Source organism: Cupressus sempervirens, chromosome 3 (assembly GCF_028749045.1).
Source record: "Cupressus sempervirens isolate cs-2001-9-10 chromosome 3, ASM2874904v1, whole genome shotgun sequence".
In the NCBI taxonomy this organism is placed as follows: Eukaryota; Viridiplantae; Streptophyta; class Pinopsida; order Cupressales; family Cupressaceae; genus Cupressus; species Cupressus sempervirens.
This window is the reverse complement of record NC_143120.1, coordinates 875,898,160-875,915,073: the sequence shown is the minus strand read 5'-3', so window position 1 is coordinate 875,915,073 and position 16,914 is coordinate 875,898,160. Positions and strand designations below refer to the sequence as shown.

The 16,914-nt window shown below is 31.6% G+C and overlaps 1 pseudogene; it reads left to right on the top strand.

The window, feature by feature from the left end:
* Positions 1-7,522: 7,522 nt before the first annotated feature.
* On the top strand, positions 7,523-14,409 carry LOC149569584 (uncharacterized; annotated as a pseudogene).
* Positions 14,410-16,914: the final 2,505 nt, after the last annotated feature.

The following is a 16,914-nucleotide window of genomic DNA, read 5'->3' as shown; positions in this document are numbered from 1 at the left end:
TCCACTATTTCCTTTCCTCTACTGATTCTACAACGAAACTCAAATCATAATACCTTGGTCACCATGAATGTCCTGTTTATGCATGAAAACTCTTATTCTCTACTTTTAGAACATTTAGGGTTTTTCTTCCTTAAGAAGACCTAGGTGACTTAGGATTAGGTATGAATCAATGGTTGTGATTCACCCATATTGCCCCTTAAACCTTCCCTTTTACTGATTGGATGCATGTAATACATAAGGGTTCACACTTAAGATTCATCCTTATCAACAAAAGATCATAAATCAATCCTTAAGTCAGCTTAAAAATGGTTTATATAATAGTTTGTGCCAATACAAACAACTATGTCAAAACTATATTATTTGGCATCTGAAGTCCCTAGTTTTTGGCACTAACTATAACTTCAATGTTGTCACTCGACATTTGAATGACATGACATGCATTGCTTGCTTGATACCTGAATCACTCGACACAAACTATCTGCTTGGCACTTGAATGACTTGGCACATGAGTGACTCGATGCTCATTGTTTACTTGACATGCTCTAACTTAAAATTTGTGGTTATCATACGTTACTTATTTGGCATGAACTAAGTAAATGAATTAAGTGTATAGATGCTCACTTGTCAAAATCAATATGAGATTAAAAATTTCTCACTTTCACATGAGTGTCAAAAACACTTGGTCATGCATTAATGATCTTATCCTTATGAGTATAACATAGATATCTATCCGACTTCTATACAAAATTTCAGAATATCATAATTTTGCAACACATGACTTATCAGTCATACCTTAAAATTTCACAACTCCCCTTGAGTTGATTGTTTAGTTTAGTTCTATACTCTGTATCAAATTATTTCTCTTGCTAAGTAGATTTGCATAAACTGATACTCTATTTCTATTTCTATCTGAGCTGATATTTTGGTCTTTTTTTTCTCTATTCACTCACTCCCCCTTGGGTTTTGTTCCCTCTTTATTTTTCTTACTCTGTTGGCTCCCTCATTAGCTACCTCATTACTCTTACTCCCCCTTTTTGATACTTATGTCAATGGGTTATACACTTATAGTGTATTTGTCCAAAAATGATTCATGGACCTCAAGTATAATCTTTAGAGATGCATCCAAATTAGCACAAGCTACCTCTAGAGACTTGATTTGGATGGCTAGCTCAATAGCAAGGTGGACTAAGACTTCCAGTGTAGAAAGATGAGGATCTTTCTTCATAAGAATTTTAGCAAAGCCTAGTCCCTTGTGCAATATCTCCATATGTGGAGTCAATGTTGACTAGATCCTAATTAGTTTAGCCCTGATGTTGGCTTCATCTGCTTGTAAAGATGCTAATTGACTATGGGATTGCAAGAGGTACTTGAAGTGTTTCTCACACTGAGTTGGTGACTTGGAAAATGTAGTGCTAGATGACTATATATGACTCTCCAAACTTAAGATGCGATTCCTTATTTCTTGTGTGAGGATTGTAGGATTACATAATTTAGTGTACAAAGAGAAAATATTCTCTAGTTACACTCTCTATCTTCATTGCTAGTTCAATTTGTGTTAGTGCAATAGCACTTGATATCTTCTCATTTACCTTATTTTGAAACATCCTTTTCAAACCATTCAAGTAGTTTTACATTTGTATCTAGGTCTATTTCAATAACCCTTTCTACTATATTGGTTAATTGTTCAATGTTGGGATTATTTTCATATGTAGTCAATAGATTGAATGCATCTAACAAAATCTCTTTGATGTCAATCAAAGCTTGCTTCTTCCTGCTCTATTATGAGTAGTTATTGATTTTTTGTCTTTACTAGGGCCTCTTGTAATATACCCATCTATGATTGTTTCCAAATAAAATTGAGGCAACACAATCTCTTTATCTAGGCTAACATTACCACATGTCATTACCTCTTCTACCTTAGTAGTATCTGTGCTCGACCTCTGAAGAGATTGACTAGGAGTAGTAGATTCTAGTAATATCACTAGTGTTTGAATTGCTAGTTTCTCCTCTATCTTGGATGTCAAACTTAACTCTTCAGTCTTGTCTTTTTCTTCCTCTCTAGTTCCAATTACACCTTGATCTTGTGCTCACTAGTAAAATTGGACTCAATTTTTGATGAATTTTGGTCAAAATTTTGACCCAGGTTGGTTAAAATTTTGACCAAGTAGTTCGTGGTAAATTTTCTTGTTGAAATTTTGACTAGTACATTCATCATTTTTTTAAATTTTTGCTAGCTTTGACTAGTACATGGGTTAAAACTTACTAACCCAAGCCAAAGTTAACAAATATCTCCTCCTTCACCCACCCTCATTAAATGCCATCCACTTGCCTATCCCTAAGCTAATCCTAAACCATCCTAATCCATCCTCTAATCATTTGCACAATCCTAAGAAAGCTTAAAACCCTCCTAATCAAGCCCAAGTCAAAATTGCTCTCATCTCCCTCAAAATATCTCAACCATAAAACTTTATGAAGCCCACGAGGTCATAAATGACTCTTCCAAGCCCTTTTATTGCTCTTACAAGCCATTATGAGGGTCTTTATGAAGATTTTATCCCTTGAGCCTCCTTTGTTGACTCATCCTTCCCCTTTCCTCCATCCTCTCACCCTATGACATATGTCACTCCCTGATTGGCTGTAAGAAAGCACAATCCATGTGCTCTCTTCTCATGCAATCTGAGCCCTCCATGAGCTTTTTCCCATCCTTGCATCTTAGCCCTCAATCCCTCAAGCCTCTTGCCTATAAATTGGATCCTTCCCCTTTGCAAAATAACACAATCCATGAAGTAAAGTCATAATGCCATTTTAAGAAGCCATTTTACATCAAAACCATACACTCACACCCAAATTCCAACTCCAATTGAAGCCCTTTTTGAAGCATAAGCTTGAGCATACATCCTATCTATTTAGACAAAGCCACTCAACAAGAGAGCTTCTTATTGAGAGATCTCATTAATGGCTCATATTCTCAATTAAGAGCTCATCTTAGTCTATCTTGAAGTTTATGAATTGTGTTTAGTTTGTAGAAGCTTTATTTAAATTTGGTTTCTATTAGCATACTAACATTGCTCATATACAGGTCAACATTTCCACCAATATTTGGTCAATTTTTATAAAAAATTGGAAGAATTTTTGACCAATTCTTGGTAGAAAACTATCAAGAATTTGTCAAAATTTCCACCAATGTTTGGTTGATTTTTTTTAATAATTGGTGAAAATTTTGACCAATTCTTGATAGTTTTCTACCAAGAATTGGTCAAAATTTCCACCAATGTTTGGTTGATTTTTTTAAATAATTGGTAGAAATTTTGACCAATTCTTGGTAGAAAACTATCAAGAATTGGTCAAAATTTCTACCAATGTTTGGTCAACTTTTTTTATATGCTGTATCAAGCAATTGTTTCTTATCCAAGCCATCGAATTTGCAACCTTTAAATCTCTACAAAGGTAAAGTTGAAGCAAGATAAATTTTCTTCTCAAAGGTGTCCTCTTATTGTAAAGCATCCATTCCATTATCTATTCAACAAGATTTTCAATAGCTAATGAAATGGATGCTTTACAATTAGAGGACACCTTTGAGAAGAAAAATTCTCTTGCTCCAACTTTATCTTTGCAGAGATTTAAAAGGTTGTAAAGTAAATGGCTTGGATAAGAAACAATTGCTTGATACAACATGGAACAAATGGACATTTATGCATAAGGCACCATCAATTATTTGAGTGATGCAGATGTAGCCAAATTTTTTGGGGTCAAAGCCACCAATTAATATAAAGTTTCTAATCTCCACAAGGTCAAGATTGTGGTTGTAAGGGCTGTGGAGAGGGTGCTTCTTCATTGTTTGCTTCATCACTAATTAACTTGCACCATAGACTGATGATCTTCATCTTTGTTGTGGGCTCCTATCCCCTATATGAGTATTGATGTAGAAGCCGAAGCAAAAAAAAAAAAGTAAAAGCACATTGAACAAGGTTTCTAATCTTAACTTGGTCAACGTTGTTGATTTAAGGGCTATAGATTGGGTAATTCTTCAATGTCCAATTAGGGGTGCATTGCATCCTCTTTAACTGTTACATGTATAGCCCTAGGAGGAAATAGGTTGTTGGCTACTTCTTCTGGCCTTGCACTTTCTTCTTTGCAGGTTTTTCTTAAACATAGCTCTACATCCATACCAAGTGATCTACATATTGATCTACAATTGGCTTATAGAACATCGATAAATGGTATTAAAAAAGAGGTTTTTATGAAGATTATCTCAAATTTTTTTTTTTTCATAACCACTCAACTAAGACTCTGGGGTACTACATTTTAAGCCCTATAAGAGCCTATATCACAATGAATTTCCTGACTACATGTGAACTTCAAATTTTAGATCAAGCTGTAAATTTTAGAAGTCTTTAAGTTCTAAAAAGTCAAATTGGTTTGTTTGACACAAGGAATTAAAACTATGATAGCTATGAAAGCCATCTTTAAACTCACATCTTTGGAAATAAACCTCTCCATGTTGAAGTCTAGTATTGGATTAACAACTTCCAACTTCATAGATAGGAACTATGGAAAATAAGGAGACATTATTTGCAATAAAAAATGAAGTTTGAAGATACTATTTCAGTTGTTTCTTGATCTCACCTCAACTTGATGCTACAATGATTGGACATAGTTAATTATCTCATCTAACATCATTGTTTTAGTAGTTATCTACAAACAATAAATTAGTCTTCCTTTAGTTTGAACTTCAACATACCAACTGCCAAACCATTTGATAATATATCAAAGAGAATACAAAACCCATAAGAGATCAAATTTTAGCCATGACTACCTTACTACATCCTAGAACAAGATCTTGCAATAGCTTCATATGTGCATTGATCTTTTCTCTTCTCACTTGTAATTCAGAGTGCAGAGAGAATTTATTTTGACTTTTTAAGTTTATGTAATGATTAATTGGATCCGATATCTAGAAAGTACAGATGCACAGTTAGCAAAAAATTGATTTCAATGATCATATAAGCAGTGGACTTTGAAGTGTTTAACTCTAAAGACTTCAGATGTAATTCAACATTTTAGCATATTCTTTAATATTTTAGGCTCATTATATGGAGAGAGATGAAAAAGAAAATCTTTCACAAAAAAATCCTTCCTAATTATGCGGCAAAAGGAAAACTTACCCTCTTTGCAAGGCTATGGCTGTCGGTAGCTTGGCCTCTCCTTGCTCTTACACGTACATATTTCCCACCAAATAGACCACACCATTGTAGCAAGTATACCCCTCTAGATACATGAAAATAATGCAGTAGAATATAAGGTAGACTAGGATTGAAATAAGTCAAATAACTTATGAGATAGTGGCAGATTGAAATTCAACTTACTAAACACAAGAAACCAACACTCATATGCAAAAGAACAATTTGACAATAGGTGGTCAGTAGTTTCCTTGACATCATTGCATAATACACATTTAAATTGTTGTGCAATATAAAGTTTCAACAATCTATTGCTTGTTAATATTGTATTTTTCAAAGTAAGCCACACAAAACATCTAGCCTTAGGTAGAACACTTTTATATCAACAGAAGGGGAGATTTTTATCAATTGCATTATGGCATTATAAGTTGCATCATAACAACGCACTTAAGTATCAAGAAATTATATCTTTCTTGCATGTCATCATGTGATTGATTCTTGATATTAGCAATATCTCTTATTTGAACCACAACTTTTTGTACACAACCTTATTGGATATTTTGGATCATGTAGATTATTATGCAAGTTGCACTCATTAAGGAAATAATGGCTTTGATTAAGTAAATGAAACCTATGAAAAAAATTGTTAGGATAGATTCTTAAGGATTAAAATAACATGCATATGATTTTAGCTATGGTCTACCTATTGGGTCCATTTTTATTATTCCTCTGGGCCAAATCTGATTGCTATGAGAATTTGCAACTTGAGGATAGGTTGAACCTCTAAAACTCTTATCTATATTGATCTAAGAGCAACCCTGGATGGGTAGAATATTGTCTTTCTAGAGACTTACCAGCATAGAGGTGTAAGCCATATGGATTGTATTATGCAACAAAACAGACCAGGAGGTCCACAGGATAAGATTGGTGGCGATATTGACTACGCTGGGCATGTACTTGTAATTAAAAAAACTTGACAAAAGTAGTACTATACTATAGGTGGTATACATCTATCCCTAGGACCAATTGTGCAACATCTAACTAAAGTCACCTAGTAGGCAAGAATTTTTAATGATTGTAGCTTTGATCGAATGATTCCAATTGATGAAATCAAATGTTTGAATGGCTTATAGGCCCTAAATATTTGATATCTATCCTCCACTATTATTATCATGGAGTATTATTATTATTGATAATGATATGTGTGTGTGTGTGCGCGCACACACACACACACACACTGTATATATATATATATATATTATATATATATATATATATATATATATATTATCATGCTAATACATTGAGAAAATATAATTTATAATATATATTAAAGAAATAACTAATGTGAGTTAGGATATTAACAAGATACATGTCTCTATTGGAGATATGACTCTTTATATCATATACATATTCATTGGAAGAGTAATTTGAAATACATAGAAATCAATAGGTGCTATTACAAGTTACAACAACAACATATCACATAGAATCTACACATACATTTGGAGAGTAGTGATTAAAATTTTGAAATTCCTACTTCATATAAATCTAATAAAAAATTTGACAAGAATGTCTTTAGGTTGACTAGCTATGATGGTTGTGGGTTCTACACCAAGCCTCAGATGGAAAGAAAATAAATACCATAATTGGTACTCCTGAGAATGGTTGGACTACTTCCTTTGGAAATTGTATAAGTGATAGTTAGTCATGATCGAAAGGTCCATGATTGGGTGGAAAAAACCCAACCTTGAGGAAAGGATAATATGATCAACATGAGCAGGTTTTGTTCTATTTAAGTTAACAATTAAATCATTTTATTTGCTTTAATATTTATTGAATTAGTCAGTTAATTTTCAGTTTCATGTGAAGTAATTAGTAACTGCAAATGGAAGTTAACTGTCACCATTTCATGCTCCTGTGAAAGTGAAAGTAGTTATAAATTAGTGTAATGTTTTTTTGAAATTAGTTTATAATAAGATTTATTTTATTGTATTCCTAGAGTTTTGGATGTTAACTTTAGAATTGACATCAACTTCATCCTACCTTCGTGATGTAATATAATTTTATTATTAATTTAAAATAATTTGTAAGCAGAGGTTAATTGAGCCACAAGCATTGGTAAGGAAATTAAAGCAAACTCCAAAGCTCAAATTGACTCGAGTTAGTGAAGAAAAAGTATGGTTAGAGGCTAGAGCTGTAAAAATAAATAATTTATGGATAAGGAAAATGGAATCTACAATATCATTTGCAAAATTAAGATACATGTATTCATCAAGCTTAGCTATGAGTTTCTTTTATTGCTTTGGTTTGAGTGATATGCTTATTTCCAATTTATATCAATGTCATTCAATCAACTAAGTGGCAACATACCTTATTGTAAGAAAAAGTGATAAAAATGATAAAATATAATAAAATGAAATAGCATGAAATAATAGATTTAATCCAAGAGAGCAAGAAGAGTTTTACCATACAAATGATACAAGATCAATGGAGCAATACCAATGAGGAACCAACACAAGAGACAATGATTTGATAAGGGGAAAGCAAAGAAAACCCCTTGTGAGTATTATGGATGAGGCAAATGCTTAAGAATGAGAGAGAGAGAGAGAGAGAGAGAGAGAGAGAGAAGAAATAGAGCAAAATAGCTCATTTACAATAGCATCAAAAACTTGATATGAATAATAGAGACTAGATGAAAATGAGAGGGAGAAGCAGCTCTTTTAAAGAGATGAGAAATGAGTTGCATGTCTTTGCATGTGTAACTCCCATTTCTATGAATGCCACATTCATAAAAGGTGTGTGCAAAGTGTCAAGTTTCTCTTAAGGAGGAATATCTATTTTCCTTATTAAAGAAAATACAAAAATGAGTTGTCCTTACAAGTGGACAATAGGACAAGAATGACATGTCCTTTACATGTGGACTAGAGGACAAATAAATAATACATAAGGGATACCTTGGTTTATCCTAATAAATAAATAAATACAACCAAGGAAAGATTATTAATTCTAACATCCTCCTTTAATCTTTACTTTCCGAAGATTTTATCAAAGGGTATCAAACCCAATTTACAATATTACAACTTGATTTTTGAAATATCTTCATTGTGCAAGAGGTCTCTTATTATTGTGAGTACATTGTTGGAGAGCCAAGATAAGTGGATAGTCCTTCAAGTGTGTTATATCTTCAATTGGATTCATGTGGCATAGGATCTGTACAACAAATAATGATGTCTTGTATGTGCCTTGATGGATTACTTGAAACATAGAAACAAGAAAAAAGGCAACTATCCACAAGGATAATTTCATCTTATATTCAAGTTAGAATTTTTTTATGTATAAGTAAACTCTCATAGAGTAAATATAAGTGTAACTTGGTACCGCAAAGAAATCAAGATAAGTCATATCTTGCAAAGAAAAAATATGTTATCAAAACTTTCAAGAAATGACCATAGAAAAGGCTAGCTAATTAATCCAACATCAACAATGCTTCAATCACGTGGATATAGAGAGTCCACTAATAAGTCATTTTACTTCAAGTTAATGGGTGATCAATCCATAACTTGCATGACTCATGATTTAAGCAATGAAGTATACATAACATTATATGGCATGTTTTCAAAGATATCAAAGGGGAGAAGTATGAGTATTAACAATAGATTTCCTTCAAATAAGAGTAAAATGCCTTCAAGATGGGTCAAATTAATTAAAATTGGAGGGAAACTCCAAGAATAAATGGTATAAACCATAAAGTGCCAATATGGCAATAGAATGATGCTAGAAAAGCATAAACTGCACTTACGTGCCAATCAATAGAATAAGATAAATGTTGAAGGCAATAGTTTATAATAGCTCATAATCCCAACGAATTTTTTTTTGCATATGTGAAATATATAAAAATGCACTCATAATTGTCAAGTCACAAAATACACAAAAATTTGTATATTTATCGGGATATATATGTGGGCCCCCATATATATACACGAATAAATATACCTAAAATATCATGGTATGAAATCATGCAAAGAAAATTAAGATCATATATAGAACATAATTTCTAAGCAACATACTAAGGAGAAATGTCAAAGATGATAAATGAGGATCATTAACATCAAACCATATTTGCAATAATTAATCCTTCTAGGTTAAAGCCCAACCATTCTAGAAATTGATCTCTTTTACTAAGTACTTTTTGAAACCATTTATTTTTCCTCTTAACAAATTTATCACTAGACGAAGAGTCATGATGTATGAATGTACTATTTGTATCAACATTAGCATTAGTACCATTATCAATATTAACATTATTACCATGATCTATAAATGCATCATTATCATTACCACTGTAAGAGAGAATAGGAGGAATAAAGGTAGATATATGAGGAGTAGGGTTTAGAGAAGGAGGTTGGTCCTCCACTAACACAATTATGCTTCCACTAAATTGTTCATTTTGAGCATTAGAAGAATCATGCACACCATTTCCTGCAAGACAAACATTTCGTGCTATATGCACTTTGTTAGTAATAGGATTATAAGCTTGATAACCTTTGGTATTTTGCATGTTTTCACTCATGCACCCTGTATATGCATTCCTAGATGAAGCAATAGGAGGTAAATTTTCAACTGTATTAGATGAGATATGCTCATTTTTCAAATGAGAAAGCCTTTCATACTCCATATTAAAAGCAATATCTTTGTGCAAAGAGTGTCTAGAAGAGGTGAACCCAGAAAATTTAAACAAGTTATCATGGCCTAACTTAGCATTAGCAACAATTTTATTAGTGTTAGGATCAATAACAACACATGTCCCTATGAAACTCAACTTTGTAATTTTGACATAATTTTACAATAGAAAGAAGATTATATTTCAACTCAGAAACATAAAGGACATCATGTAATTTTCCATTTGGAATACTAACATTACCAAATCCTTCAACTTTGCAACTATGATTATCAGCTAATTGAATTGGAATATTAGAAGGATCAAGATTTAAAGAATCAAACACTTCTTTATGAAAAGTAACATGTTGAGATGCACCAGTATCAATAATCCATTCTAATTTTTTAAGAACATTGTAACTAACAGTAAAAGCATGACGAGATGGATGAGAGTTTTGATTATTGTTATTGATAGTTTGCTAATCTTTTTATTTTTTAAAACAATTATTAGTTACATGACCATCTTTCCCACAATAAGTACAGTGGGATTTTTTATTAGATTGATTAGGATGAGTATTATTACAATGTGTTCTTGGATTATTATTATTAAAATTATGATTATTATTATTATGAGTATTGGGAGAATCATTATTAGAAGATTTGAAATTTTGATTTTGACTTTTAGACACAAAGGCATGTTCATTAGATCTAAGAGTACCAAATTGTAATAACTTAGCTTCCTCTTGACGCAACAAATTTTAAAAAATACTATATGTTAATTGATTAGACAAAGTAAGAATAGCAAGTTGAGAATGAACATTAGTAATAAATTGTTGAAATTGTCTAGGAAAACATTTCTTTAAAATAATGGTAATTAATCTAATATCAGTGAGAGTAACGCCTAATCCAACTAGTTGACTTTTAATATAATCAAATTTAAGTAAAAATTTATCCACGGATTTGAAATCAATATACCTTAAGTCTTCCAAATTGTCTTGCAATTGAATCTTGCGTGATTCAGATGGCCTATGATACGTTTGCTTTAAAATATCCCAAGCTTCGTGGGCATTAGTGCAATGAAAAATTAGAACATATAAATCTGGGTTAAGAGATATACCAATGAGGCCCAAGGCTTCCTCATTTTTAGTATTCCATGCATTTTTTTCATCTTGTGTAGCTGAGGTACTAGGAACTACAGAAAGGTCAGTAGCAACATCTAAAATATGTTTAAAATGAAATATAAACGAAATATGAGTTTTTCAAGCATGATAGTTTGAGTTATTTAACTTAATTTTTGGAATTAAAGTTGACATGATTTAAAATTACGTTTAAAATTTAAATAATAGATTTGAAATAAAAAAGTGAGACTTATTATCCACAAGAATGTTAAATAATTATTAAGAGATTTAGAGAGTCAAAATTAAAAACTAAAATGTTCCCTGCAAAGCCACTGGTCAGATTGAAGAAACAGGAAAAATAAAAATTTGAAAATCTAAAAAAAAGTGTTACCTTTAGAGAATGATAAATTTTTTTATTTAACTCTATTTTCAATAAAATTTAAAGAGTTTTTTTCATTTTTATGTCTTCTAAACATTGTGAAAATTTCTGCCAAACCCAGATCACGGATTGAGAGATATCATAAAAATATGATCTGCCATCTTAAAACTTGAAAAAATAAATAATACTGCACATATAGTAAAATAACTTTTGCAATACTATTCTGATACAAATGAAATTGAAAAGGTTTTTTAATTTTTATAGTTTCTAAATGCTATTAAAATTTCAACCAAACTCAGATCATAGATTATGAGATATAAGAAAAATATGAACTACTGTACTTTCATTTCTAAAACAAAAAAAAAGGAAAAAAAACTTGAATTTCAAAAATTTAAAAAGCCTGCAATAGAAATAGGGTTAGATACAATGAAAAAAATCAAAAATAAAGAATCCTTTGGCAGCAAGCCTTCTAAAGGAGGTTAGAAAAAATAAAAAATGAATAACTGTTTGGCAGCAAGCCTTCCAAAGAGGGTTATAATGAATAAGAAAGAAGAAAATCTGCAAAAGAATAAGATAAGACTTTCAATATTTCAAACTTCAAGATCTTCACAATATCGAGCTCTTCTAATGAACCCTTCACACAAGCTCAAAACAAGGATTAGTAACTTTGATACCATGTAAGAAAAAGTGATTGAAATGATAAAATATAATAAAATGAAATAGCATGAAATAATAGATTTAATCCAAGAGAGCAAAAAGAGTTTTACCATACAAATGATATAAGATCAATGGAGCAATACCAATGAGAAAGCAACACAAGAGACAAGGATTTGATAAGGGGAAAGCAAAGAAAACCCTTTGTGAGTATTATGAATGAGGCAAATGCCTAAGAATGAGAGAGAGAGAGAGAGAGAGAGAGAGAGAGAGAGAGAAGAAATGGAGCAAAATAGGTCATTTACAATAGCATCAAAAACTTGATATGAATAATGAAGACTAGATGAAAATGAGAGAGAGAAGCACCTCTTTTAAAGAGATGAGAAAGGAGTTGCATGTCTTTGCATGTGTAACTCCCATTTCTATGAATGCCACATTTATAAAAGGTGTGTGCAAAGTGTCAAGTTTCTCTTAAGAAGGAATATCTATTTTCCTTATTAAAAAAAATACAAAAATGAGTTGTCCTCACAAGTGGACAATATGACAAGAATGACATGTCCTTTACATGTGGACTAGAGGACAAATAAATAATACATAAGGGATACCTTGGTTTATCTCAATAAATAAATAAATACAACCAAGAAAAGAATATTAATTCTAACATTATCATCTAGATGGGTTTTCTTCTCTCATGAAAACTCTAGTCCAACAAGTTGAATAGTACAATTCCTACTTCTATTGGAAATCTCCCTCTTGTACAATAGATTGACTTGAGTTTTGACTATCTGCAAGGTAGCTTTTCTCTTGGTGTTTTTGAAAATACCCCCAAGCTTGTTTGTCTCTATCTTTCACATAATCAATTGACTATCCGTACTAGTTAAGGGTTGGAAGGGGAACTCCCAATTTACTTTGAGGTATTACACTTGTCCTCATGTAACATACTTGGTCCCATTCCTACATATTTGTCCACACAAAAGAAATTATTGGGTTTGGATATCTCCAAAAATAATCTTACTAGAGCTATTCCAACTTGGTTTTGTGATCTAAATATTACAAGCAATCTCAATTTATCATACAATGACTTAGAAGGTCTACTTCCCAAGAATTTTGATATTGGACTATATATGACCCTAGACCTACAACATAATAACCTGAGCGACTCTCTTCCCTTGCCATCCAAAGCCTCAAAGGCCCTACAAACACTGAACTTGTCTTATAATAACTTCACTAGGACTATCCCCATCCAATTTGGCATTCTTCTTCCTAGGATTTAGGTGCTGGGTCTATCAAATAACCAATTATCTGGAAAAATACCATCCACTATAACAAATTGCTCACTTTTGAGAAGATTGAATCTTGCAAAAAATAATTTGGAAGGAGAAATTCCCTCTACAATTGGTGGGTTGAATCAACTCTAGACACTGCACCTGAATGACAATAAGCTTTAGGGGGAACTACCTTACACTCTTTCCAATTGTTCCAATTTAGAGATCATAGACATCAGAAATAATTTTTTGTCTGGAAAAATACCACATTGGTTATCAGGGTTTTCTTGATTGATGATACTTGTGTTAAAGAATAACCTTTTTACAGAACTCAGTTCCTCCAGAACTAGCCTCTCTCTCTAATCTCCATGTTTTAACTTGTCAGAGAACAAGTTGAGTGGGTCCATCCCACCAGAGATGGAGAAACTAGCAACATGGATGGTTCTACTAAAGAGCTTAATGGAACAACCCTTTTAAGAAAAGCCCTCCTACTATAGAGAGGAGATCATTGTGACTAATGAAGAAAATGATTTGGTGTATGTGGATTCTATCTTGCTACTTGTAACATGTATTTACCTATTTGGAAATCAACTATCTGGTAACATTCCTTTAGCAATTGTGCACTTACTAGTCTATGAATCCTTAATATCTCAATAAACAATCTAAGCGGAGAAATTTCTCATACATTGGGAACACTAGAGCTAATAGAATCATTGGACCTTTCCTATAATAATTTTCAAGGAAAGATCCCAATTGAAATGCAAGGACTTCATTACTTGGCTATTTTCAATGTGTTAAACAACAAACTTTGTGGTAAAATACCAACGGAAGGTCAATTCTCCATATTTAGGGCTTCCTATTTCTACGATAACCCCTGTCTTTGTGGTTTTCCACTTGATGTCAAATGTCCAACAACCATCCCGGTTGTGCATAATGGTGATGAGGGAGATGAGGAAATAAGGGATCCTTGGTAATGGTATGTTGGATGCATTATATGTTTTGCTATTGGTTTTTGGGGAGTATTTGGACTGCTAAGAGTAAAGACATGGCAAACAAGATACAACAGTGTCATGGATGATGTTGTTGTCAAATTTTGTGATTCATTGTCTGGACAATGGAAACCATTCCTGGGAAATAATTTTATGCATCAATAGTGGTCATATTTCAACAATAACTAGCAATTATACATATTGGAGGTTTGAGGAGGAAAGTTCTGATAGATTATCTATTATAGAAATGAAGTTGAACTAGATTAGTCATGGTTTCAGATTATACTGTAAATACTTTTAAATCTTCAAGTATTCTGTGATAAATTAATCAATACACAGTAGAAGTCAAAATGTAATTTTTACAACTAAGTTAACCTAAAGATTTCTTTGACTATATCATGGTTGAATTCTCATGGATGTCATCTTATAAAAAATCATCTAGGGCAACAGTGCTGTGCTACTTATTACATTGTATGAACACCTTGAGTTTTCATTGGACATTATCATAACAAATGAGAAGGAGTAGATGCCAATCAATATTTGGTGTTAAATTTGATATGCAATAGTTATGAGTGTTTTGTTAAGAAATTTTGAAAGTTTCTTATATAATTGCTTTAGAGGAAATGAGGCTAGTATTGCTAGAACTATCCCATATGCTTCTTTGCATTTTATGATATATGAATACTACCACTACTAGATCATTAATTATTATCCTATTGTTAGAACTGGTCAAATTATCGATATCTTGGTAGGATCCTTATTGTGAGGAACAATAGTTATGCACCCAAAGCCACTATAATTAGCTTGTATTAGTCTAGCATCTCAAGTAAGTCATTTGAAGCTTTATTTTAGCTTGTGTGAGACTAGCTGCTAGCATATAAGGTAAAACTTTTTCAGATCTTTATTTTGAGAGTATACATTTTAGAGGGTATAGTGAAATTCTAGAATTCTAATGGTTTATTACAGGCTTGCTAATCTCACCAATTTTTGAGAAATCTTGTTAGCTACATGTACAAATATTTGACCAAGTACCCAGACAAATCCTCTAAATCTAAAGAGAATTTTGCACAAAATTTGGATGTGCTAGTCTGAGAGTATAAAGAGGACGTTTCTCTTGTAATGTTGAAAATGAATTTTAATAAGGTATATTGATTTATTCTTTCTGTACCATATAAGTAAACATGAACCATAAGTTATCTGATTTAAATGAATATGTATGCATGGAGAATAGGATTTTATGATTACAATAAACTGAAGTAGAAGACATAAATTGTTACTCTTATTTCTACTCTCTTTCATATTCCTATTTTTAGTATTTACTTGTGCAATTGACAGGATCACACAAAATACCTTTGGATAACCAATTAAGGCATGCACATTTTCAGGTAGCCTACAAATGAATGGTGGATGTTTTTTTGTAAATGTCTACAAGAAGAGTGGCTTGCATGATCTCTAACATGAACTGGGTCTAAACTGCAGATTTTTAATTGAGAAAAATTAAAACACAATAGAAAATGGTTGGCCCATTTAGATTCACAGATAAACTCACTCAAATAGTTACCTCAATATTTTTTACAAATTTCTCAATGATGAGAATGAGGAAATACGTGGGAGAGTTTGTTAAGAAAAATCATTTTTGATCATTTTTATGATTTTTCATAAAAATCATAAAAAGTAGACCAACTTGATGAATTTTGGTCTAAATTTTTTATTAAAGGTTCTAGAGAATAGGAACAAATCACATGCAAAATTTCAGATTTTTCTGACTAAAGCTTTATTTTATATATATTTTAATGATTTTGTCATATCCAAATTATTTGAGCAAGTAAAATAACACGTTTTGATTTGATTTTTTTTCAGCAGATTTGAAACAATGTGTGGCATGTACAGTAAAAATTGAAAAATTTTCGAATCAAAATTGGATTTTTATTAATTCGGTAATGGTTTTTTCATTGAAAAATTAATTTGCATAGCAAATCATTGGATTTAAAACTAAAAATTTTACTGTAGGTTTGGGACATGCTTCGTAGTTTACAATAAAGATTTCGGATTTTTTTGAGTAAAAAATGATTTTTTATAAATTTTTAATGTATTTTAATAAAAAAATTAATTCTTGACATAAATCAAAGAATTTCAATCTGAAAATTTTATTGAATGTTTGGGAGGCTTTTTGTAGATTACAGTAAAAATTTTAGATTTTTTGGATCATAATTCTATTTTTAATAATTTTTTTATGTGTTTTCATAAAAAAATTATTAACTCATGATGCAAATTTTGGAATTTTAATCAATAATTTTTATTGCAGGTTTTTTTTTGGAAAACAGAAAGGAAGAAAGAAAGGCCATCCAAATATGACAAAAGAAAGCAAAAAAAAAAATGCATCTTGCTTTTGCTAGCTTCAAAAACAGTACAAGAATTGTTAAAAATCAGGTAAAATCTACTAAGTGTGTTGTGAAAATCACAAGGTAACCTTCCTTAGCTGATAAAAATTTATTTGGATCTAAAATAAACATCTCTCGTGTCAAGCTTGTGTGTGTTTCCTTCCATGTTTTCATTTTACAACACATGCATAATTTGATACTAGGTTGTGATCTCTATTAGTTTCATCTAGCAGGCTTAGTTACTAGAGATAGATCTAATTAGCTATCTTGGGTTATTGGACTCACTAAT